The following is a 7405-nucleotide window of genomic DNA, read 5'->3' as shown; positions in this document are numbered from 1 at the left end:
TGGTGGCGTCACTTTAAATGCTCTAGAGTTATGCCCCTTTATAAGTGGAAAAATTGTAAAAAAAAAATATTTTCTTCTAAATATCAAGTAATTTTTAAAATTGGAGTTATCTTCCTTTGTCAATGATTATAGTTGAATCAACTATAATCAATGCTTTATACAATGCAATATTTAATTTTGACTTCCACTGATAAAACACAGATCAAGTTGAATTTGGGTAGTGTCACTTTAAACATTATTGAGTTATGCCCCTTTATAAATCGAAAGATTGCAAAATATTTAGTTTCCATTCTGTAACTTAAGCTTGCCCCAACCAAACATTATGAAACCTATACACAATATTCATTACCACAAAACTTATGATCAAATTTTTTTCCATTTTCTAACTTTAGTTATGACATTTGATTTCTATGATTTTCATGCTTACAATTGTTTTGCCCCCGCCGTTGCGGTGGGGGCAATAATTTTTACCCTTGTCCATCTATACGTACAAATGGGTGCAGTCCTAACCTGTACAGCTAGTTAACTTAATAAGCAGACTTTATGACTGGTTAAAGTTAACTTAGGGCCGGTTTTATGACTGCTGTGACCGGTCCTAGGACAGAATTTGTGTTAACTTAAAAAGCAGACTTGGTCCTATGACTGTTTTATGATTGCCCGAAAAGTTAACTTCAGGACAGGTCCATTTCCAGAATTGAAGTTAACTTTGGACGAAGTTAACTTTGCCACAAGCAGTCCAACACACAAGTTAACTTATGAGCAGGTCTGCTATCAAAAGTCAAACCAGACCTGTTCTTATAAAAGTTAACTTTGGTTTGGTCCATGATAAAGTTAACATGATCCAAAGTTAACTTTGGTCTGGTCTGCTCCTCTAAGATAAAGTTAACTTGATCCCAAGTTAACTTTGGTCTGGTCTGCTTTTCCAAAATAAAGTTAACATGATCCAAAGTTAACTTGTAAACAGGACTGCTTTTATTGTATGTATCAACGTGGTAAAGAATATCCTTAGGACCGATTAAAAAGCAGACCTGTCCCCATGACTGACAACACTGCTCTGTTAAATACCAAACTTGTCCACAGGTCTGGTCTGGTCCGGTCAAGCAGACCTGTCCATAGGTCTGGTCTGGTCAAGCAAACCTGTCCACAGGTCTGGTCTGGTCAAGCAGACCTGTCCACTGGTCTGGTCTGGTCCGGTCAAGCAGTCCTGTCCTCAGGTCTGGTCTGGTCAAGCAGACCTGTCCACAGTTCTGGTCTGGTCGAGCTGACCTGTCCTGGGAACAGGTCTGCTCTAGCAAACTTGTCCTTAGGTCTGGTCTGCAGCAGTCCTATAAAAGCAGACATGAGGTCTGGTCTGCTAGGGATAAAGTTAAGTTACAGGTCTGCTAAAATTGCAGTCGTAAGGACTGCTTTAAGTTAACTTGTGTACAGGTTAGGACCGCACCCATCTGTACGTATGTACGTCCGTCCCAAAATTGGTTTCCGTTCTCTAACTTAAGTTTGCCTCAACCAAATGTTATGAAACTTATACAAAATGCTTATTACTACATAATACAGATTAAGTACGAAATTTGGTGGCGACACTTTTACCATTCTTGAGTTATGTCTCTTTATAAACATAAAAACTGCTGAATTTGTCCTTTCTGTTCTCTAATAAAATTGAATGTCTCAACCAAATGTTATAAAACTTATACACAACTATTCTAGAGTTATGCGTGTTTACAAATAGAAAAATTGCTGAATTTGTAGTTTATGTTCTCTACTTAAGTTAGCCTCAACCAAATGTTATGAGACTTACACACAATGCTTATTACCACAAAACTCAGATCAAGTTCAAGTTTGGGTAGCGTCACTTTTACCGTGCTTCATTTATGTCCCTTTATAACTATATGATATGCAAGCGGGGGCATCATCTGTGTCCACATGTAGACACTATCCACATTTATTTTAAACATGATCATATATGTACCATTAATTGGCACTAATACATTTGTATTTCAATATTTTCATTTCTGTTTTGCAGATTTTCCAGAATAACTACATAATCATTAATGAGCTACATAACAGACATAGAGCTAACAGAGTCACATATATGGTCTTGGCGGCAGAGTGTTATAAGATGTTTGAACCAAGCCGTTGACATACTACCCTTTTGGATGATTTAGAGCCTGCGACGTTTTGATCATTATGGACTGGGCCATTGTTAAATGTCATCATATTATAATTAGGTTTATGAAAGGTAATAACACAAATACCGCTTCCAAAAAAAAAATCTAAACTTTTCACAAGACGTTAAAGACTTATTCGAGCTCTCGAGTTCTCGCGAGAATCATGACCGAGTACTCGAGTATTGAATGTCTGATCTTTTGACACTCCTGATTTAAACTATTGGAGCAAAAATGAAAACAAAGTTGACGCTATACATATTACCAAGTTCAATATCTTTGGACACGTAGTATTGTGTTCTTTCAAATTTTACATCTTTATTATAAATGTATAACTACAAGTAAGCCTCCTCTCATCAGATTTTTTTGTTTTTGTCGTCAACGGTTTGAACACGAAAAAATGAGCATTAACTGTGTACGAAGTTTTATTTCGTCTCTCCCTAATCATGACAACAATTGCTAGTATGCGACGTTTATACTAATTGTTGCAACCTATCAGAAAAGTGTTCAGTAATAACATCAATATTTACTAAACTCAATTCCTTTACAGGTTCGTTTAGAAAACTATATTCAAATGAAAAAAGAAGAAGTAAATGTGTTTGTAAATTTGCACTTTAAGAAAAAAAGCCAATTCACTGCATTAGAGATAACATATACAATCAGCTGTATGCAACCCTTATTTCAAATTACAAAGTTTGCACGCTATGACTCTCTCAAATAATCTCAGAAAAGATTTAAAAAGTTCTTCAAATACGACACAAATTGAATATAAATGTACTTACAATTGTTAAGTTTAGAAATCAGGTTATAAAACTATGCATTACTTGTTGTACATTCAAACCTTGATTTGTTATCAGCAAGTAAAGTGCATGTTTAACTTGAATATTTATGATATGATAACTGTTATAAATCAACACTAGATTAATGTACATAATACAAAAATTGAGGTAAATTATCAGGATCATAAATATTATTATGAAATTCCACATTGTAGTTATATATCTTTAACATACATACAATGTACCACGACACGTATTGACTTTTTCTCTGTAAGTACCATTAATTTTTTAAGAAAAAAGCATGATGAGAATAACATGAAACCATTTCAATACAGAACAAATTCAAATACACGACTTAGAACAACTGAAAAGTACAATGTTAACAACAACAAAATGTATTCATGATTGTTTTAAAAAGAAAAATGCAAGGTAGGTCGTTTTGAATACAGTATTTAATACAGGTAGTGAAATAAGATTTGATGAAAGACCGATAGTAATTATTGATCTGCATGCTCTATTCAACTTCTTTTAAGAGTGTTTATTTCAACATAAGTGAAATTTTTTCAGCTCCAATTGTTAAGCTTCAATTTTTATGTAGCACCATCCCAGCAGCGGATGCATTCATCTCCCAAATCATATGATATTTTAAAGTGTGTGTACCTAATCAGTATTTCCTTGAATGGGTGTTGCTGTTTACAAGAAAGCTGTTGGCCTTTACAAAATTAAAGGCATAAATAATCCCATTCATTCAAATGGACGGTCCAATTTAGCAAGCATTTTTCCGACTGACGAACATAGTCTTAAGTAATGACGCCTTTTCGTTAACCAAGTTCAACTTTGAGCTCGTCTGAAATTAAACGTCTACTTCAACAAGTGGAATTGGAACTGTTTACTATTTCAGAACATCTGAGATCACATGTTTTTCTTTCCCTTGCTTTTAGTCTTGGTGATTGGTTTTTGTGGTTGATTAGACTTATGGCCAGAATAAATCCCTTTGGATGATCCTCCTCTTTCTGAAGACTTTTGCAATTACAAGTGAGAAGGGTTAGTAAAACTTACAACGGATGGGGAAAGCTATTTACATTTACAATTTAAAAAAAAAATGTTCTTTGTAACCGAAGATCATTGGTGTGATTATGACTAATTTGTGAACAATATTGAATATTGGTATCATATAATATCCTCACCGCAATGTAACAAGGCGGTTGGTGGTCAAGATAACCAGGACGCGCGTTCAGAAAAAAAAATACAATGTTCAATCGTTGATGATAAATAAATTCAAATTTAATACCATAGAAAACTCAACATTCATATTACTAAGACATTTCGAATTAACTGTGATTTACCCATGACATCCTCACATGGGTTATGTACTACAGTTAATGACCTCATAGATATTTCTTACCTTTATACATATACGAAAGATAATAACTTAACTAGGGGACACCTTAATTGTAATCTAGGTAATATGATTCAAATTGACAAGTTCGACTGATTATTTCGTTTACATCATGACACTATTAGTTACACAGTGTGTTAGTGACCTAATACGATTTATACGGGGTAAGTGAGAGTAAGTACGAACCCGAATGGGATCTACTGACTCTATATATATCGTATAAGATCACTAGCACACTGTGTAACGACTTTATCTTACTGACTATCTTTACGTGAGGAATTTAGACTAGTGGCCCGTTAAAGTGATCAAGGATCAAAATTAAGATCTTACTTCCATTAGTCTATACAAAATCAAATGCCAACAATAACACTTTGTTAGCTTTTAATGTTTTTTCTCTATTTGATTTCAATAGTTTATCGTCTATTACTTCATCTGTTGTCTGATCAAAACGTTTGAAATTTAACTTCAATGCCATGTTGTTTGTTTAAAGGGACGTTACACAACAATCGTGTGTTAAAACAACAACAAAAAAACACACCCATTGACCAAATATTGAATGTATACGGTCTCCATATATTCGCTTTTAACCAATGGTATTCCTGGAAGTGTACAGGGGAGGGGGTATGATAAATTGAAATGTGCATACAACATTTGGTTTATAATAAATTAATAGCCAAGGTTTCCCCAAAAATGCATACAATTGTTAAAAGACAAAGAATATGCTACTTGCACAAAAGTATATCAATGTAATCTGCCTTGCAAAACAGTCAACCGCAAAAATAGAAATAGGTTTTCATAATTAAACATTATCAAACATACATACATAAACACGTTTAAAAAGCAATTCCTCTTATCTTTTACAATTGACGAAAATTGGCAATCACTATTTTGCCATGGCGTTGTCTTATTATTTTGAATAGTGATTGCCAATTTACGACAGGTACCACATGTGGCGCAGGATCTGCTTACCCTTCTGTAGTACCTGAGATCGCCCCCAATTTTTCGGTGGGGTTAGTGTTGCTCAATCTTAAGTATTCTATGTTGTGTTTTGTGTACTATTATTTTTCTGTTGGTCGTTTTTTTTTTTGTGGCAATGTGTTGTCAGTTTATTTTTGACTTATCGAGTTTGAATGTCCCTCTGGTATCTTTCGTCTCTCTTTAACATATGGTACCAATTCATTTAAAACAGGAGGCTGCCCAACTGCAGCAGACCTGGAAAAATCGGTTAAATTACATTTAATTCAATTATCATTTGTGTCCAATATTTAAATTTGAAAAAAAAAAACTGTTATCAAGTTCTTGAACAAAACAAGTGGCAATGACCTGTGGATCTTTTCGTCTGTCATCGTCTTTCATTCCCCCCCCCCTCCCCTGTCATTTTTTCTCGAGTTGGTCTGGCGAAATGAATCCCAGACAGTTTACTGGAGACGTGCCAATTTAGTTAGATTTTCTCCGACTGACCAGGAAATTCTAAAGCCTCCGTCACACTAGACCAAGACTATGAAGATCCCACTGCGATCTATAAAAAATAAGGTCGCTGTTAAAGCATTACCTTCAATTCGCATATTAGGCTAGCTTGTAAAAATTTAAACATAGGTTAAAAACACATACTGTCGTTCAAAAACCACGTATATATGTGTCCACGATATAAGAAAAAAAGGAAATTGACAAGTTCCTTCAAGTTTATAGATATACAATGTGCTTTTATTGGTTTTAAAAACATGTATCCTTAGAACTGTAGACCAATGAGAATACAGTTATTTTTATAATTTATTTTCAAAAAAAAAAAGTTCCACAAAATGTCGAGAGAGTGAGATCTAAATGAAGGTAAGTGTCAATTTACTAAAACTTCACCCGAATAAAGTTAAAGGTAATGTAGTCGTCGGATTCTAACAACGGAATTATTCTTGTTTAACTGAAATCATATTTAAAAAAGACACTGTCATTTTTCTAAAAGACATCGAAATAAGTTTTGGGGAATAAGGAAACAATTAATTTCTGGAACAGAGACTTCGGCTCTCGTAACTGTTCCAAATGTGTACTGCGAGCTTCGATATAACCGATTAATGAAACACATATGCATATCAATATTCGTTTTAATTAAAATGATTTTAAGTATCCACGTGGAAATTGGGACAAAGTCTCAATCACTTTTCAATTGAGATAAATAAGCAATATAAACAAATCAGGTAGCATACTGCTATCGAAACCGAAAACCGATGTTGAGAATGCGTACGCTTTGGAATGCTATGAATGGATTTTAGCGGTATTAAGAAACAAAACAAAATATTACGATTGTAATAAATCGGCTTTCTATTTTGTTTCTTCGTATTGCTGACCAATGAATCATAATACTGTGTGATATGGCGTTATCAAGAATCAGAATAGCATACTTTCGTCACTATTTTTAGTTTCAATTGAAAAATTCCCACACAATTTGTAACATGTTAATTATTCCTTAAGCTTTATATGGGTTGTTTGTTTGATTTATTAATGAAGTCTCACTGTGATCCTTGTGATATGAAACAGCGATAGCGATGCTTTCAAGTACAAGTAGCAGCACATCATAACAGTTTATACTCTTTGTTATTATCGATAGTTATTATACCCAAATAGTTTATTGTAAAGACATTAAATCAGAATGTGTTTAAAAGAGAAACAAAGTATATCAAAGGGCCATTCATAAAAAAACTGACAACGCCATGGCAAAAAACCAGAAAAAAACAAAAGAGACTTAATAGGAACAATAGTTTACAAAACACAACATAGACAACTTAACACTGTTATAAAACATAATGAAGCAGAAATCCAATTGTTGGTTTAAGCATAATGAGTTTCCACGTACACATCAGGACAATTTGTATAATTGTTAAAAAACAATGAGCAGATAAATTAATTAAAAAAAAGTACTACAAGTCCTTACTTATGGATATATACATCTTTATTTCTTAAAACATATTCCCGAATGTGGAAACAAATAGGCAACACGATGGGTGCGACATGGGACAATATCTACCCACTCGGAGCACCTTAGCTCACAGCCGTATTTTGGTTGGGTTCGTATT

Source organism: Mytilus californianus, unplaced genomic scaffold, assembly GCF_021869535.1.
Source record: "Mytilus californianus isolate M0D057914Y unplaced genomic scaffold, xbMytCali1.0.p SCAF_12, whole genome shotgun sequence".
Taxonomy (NCBI): Eukaryota; Metazoa; Mollusca; class Bivalvia; order Mytilida; family Mytilidae; genus Mytilus; species Mytilus californianus.
This window is presented reverse-complemented; position numbering follows the sequence as displayed.